Genomic DNA, 2,943 nt, shown 5'->3' with positions numbered 1-2,943 from the left:
TGTCATCCTGAGATTCCTTTGGCAGAAAAAAAAATGCTACGTTTGTTGCTGACCCTGCAGACGCCTGCCCCGCAGGCCGGCCAGCCGGCAGCCCGGACCTCACACTCCATTTCCTCTACCCCCACACTTGGCTCCCTCCTCCGTTCCACAGGGGACACTACCTGTGGTCTGGACTCGCCGGGCGAGAAGTGTGGCCACTGTCCATTTCCTTCTCTATTTCTTTCTCTTCTTCCCCTAAACTGGGCTCTTTGTAGACAGGCATTCACATCATTTCTGCAAGCCTTCCTTCAGAGCTGGTGTAAAAAGTGCAGGCATAGGGGCTCCTGGGGGACTCAGTCGGTTAAGTGTCCAACTCGTGCTTTCAGCTCAGGTCGTGATCTCACGGTCTGTGGGACGGAGCCCCGAGTCGGGCTCTGCACTGACAGCACAGAGCCTGCTTGGGATTCTCTCTCTCCCTCTCTCTCTGCCCCTACCCCACTTTCTCTGTCTCTCTCTCTCTCAAAATAAAATAAACATTAAAAAACAAGTTTAAAAATTAAAAATAAATTTTTAAGTGCATGCATAAGCCACCGAAGCAGAAGGCAGTCCCCACATGTTTGCATGTGGTCTTTTCTACCTTCACAAACACCTCTGGGTTCAGGGACAGTATTCAAGCCCCAAAGAGGAAGTGTGGTGAGCTGTAGGACCGTCAGTGACCCTGTTGCTGGCTGCGTATTCCAGCGGGACGCAGCAGACTGTGGCTCAGAACTCCTGGTACAACAGGTAACGACAAGGGACCTCAGGCCACCGCCCGGCGGGAGAGTGTCCAAGAAACACCACAGCCGGACAGTAGCTCCAGCCATGCAGACAGGTGGTGCTGAGGACCATTGCAATGGGGGAAAGAGAGAAGTCTACAACTGGGCTCAGCTCCAGATGCAGCACGGGTGAGTGGGAACCGAGAGTCCAGGAGCAGGGGAGAGGTCAGTGGACAGAAATGTACTGAGGAAGCCCGAGAGGTAAGGGAAGGTTCTGACTCACGCAGCCGAACAGACCTCCTCCTGGAGGCAGGCCGGGCCGCCAGACTCCGCCTGGGGGTGGCAGTCTCTGCGGAATCTGACCATCTACATACAGAAGGTGGTCAGACATGGAGCATTTGGAGGATTCTTTGCTAAAACCGGACACAGCAGAGAGAAACACGCAGGCAGGCCTAGGTGAAAGGCTGACGGGAGGCTGAGTAGGGTTTGGTCAAGGACGGTGTGTGTTGCAGCATCGGCGACTCTGCCCAGGACGATAAAAGGCGCTTTCCGAGTGGGACGCTGGCCTCCCCCTCCCGTGCCAAGGTCTCGCCGAGGACCGGGTGCCCACGCTACCTTGCAGACGCGGTTACGAGGCACAGGGGTCTGCTTCACTGCACCTCTCGTCTTTGTGTTCGGCACAAGTGTGACACTTTCAGAGGGAAGGGCCCAAGCCCTTCAGGTCAAGAGCGTCAGGGGCCACCTGGAATTTAACCAGCTGGGCTCACGACCCCTCGCATCGAGGGGGAGTGCACCCTATGGGGGCGGGTCAGTAAGAGATGGGAGAAGGGGCTCAGGGGACGGGGGCTTTTGTCTCCCGCCAACGTCCGCACGTGGCCTCGTCTGAGGCTAATCTTGTACGAGATCGTTGGTTTCCAGCAGAACACGTGGCCTGACTGTGGGCACCAGACGGGCTCCCGGATGCCAGAGGCTGACCTTTTCTCACTGGAATATTAGTAGTAGCTTTACAGCTGCTTGCTAAGCATTATATACTGGATCTGTTCTATCCACACCACTGCCTCCGTAAATGGCCATCATCCAGAACATCAAAACTCGTGTGTGTCCCTCCCATAATATTTGCTCCAAGAGCATTTATGTCTGCAGTTGCACCCGCCCGGCTGGTTTTCTGGATTTCTTCCTTCTTATCGCACGAAACCACACTGGATGCGACAAACCACATAGGATCCGTAAACACCACGGACCGGACAAACACTACCTTCACTGCTGTTTCTAAAAAGCAGGGAAAGCCCGAGCCATCCAGGACCTGCTGGAAACCGGGGTGGATTCCCACGTTTCTACAGTGATTGTCAGCTGCTTGCAGTAGCCTCTCTAATTCACCTGTTGGCCCTGGTGAGGCCCGGCGGGATGAGTGGCTCCCAACAAGCACTCGTAAACACCTGTGAAGGGGAATTGAATTTCTAGGTTTTTCCGGGATGACTAAGGGTTTTACTTCTCATAAACATAGCCTCTGAGTAGCCATTTTGGTTTTGCTTTTCTATTATTTTACTTTTAAAGTAGTCTTTATACCCAGCGTGGTCCTCGAACTCATGACCCCGAGCTCAAGGCCTACATGCTCTACCGACTGAGCCAGCCAGGTGCCCACTGAATAGCCACTTTGGACGTGGGTGTTTGTAAAACCGTTGCCCACCCCCTGCCTCGTTAGCAGAAGACCCAGACCTTCTCAGAAACTGATGGCCTCTCTTATGCTCGCGTGGGGTCATGGGGAGTCCAGCAACGGGACTGTTTGCAGCGATGTGGGCTAGAGTTCCAGAAACCAAGGAGGAATGGGGGAGCAGCCCAGCTTGCTGCTTCTGCCCCCGAGGGGACACCCAGGCGAGCACTCCAGCTTCAGCCAGTCTGTCCGGTCCGCACCGTGGGCTCTGTGCCGTGGTGACTGGGAGGAAGGGAGTGCCTGGGCCTGGCTCTCTTACCCCCACTGCCTTGGTCAGACCTGTGCTGAGGACGGGGACCCAATGCTGCCTACAGAAGTTGAATTTTTGTCGCTCCCGTAGTTACAAGCTACGGCCGTTGTAAATACGTCTCCTCTCCGTGTCTTCCTCACCCTCATACGAGAGGAGAAGAAAACAGTTATTTCTATCTACCTAGTTGCTTAGATTCTGGGCTGATGGTTACTATCTCTCTGTGATCTTTGCTGGCATAAAGTTAATTC

Source organism: Felis catus, chromosome B1, assembly GCF_018350175.1.
Source record: "Felis catus isolate Fca126 chromosome B1, F.catus_Fca126_mat1.0, whole genome shotgun sequence".
In the NCBI taxonomy this organism is placed as follows: Eukaryota; Metazoa; Chordata; class Mammalia; order Carnivora; family Felidae; genus Felis; species Felis catus.
Note: the sequence above shows the minus strand (reverse complement) of the source record.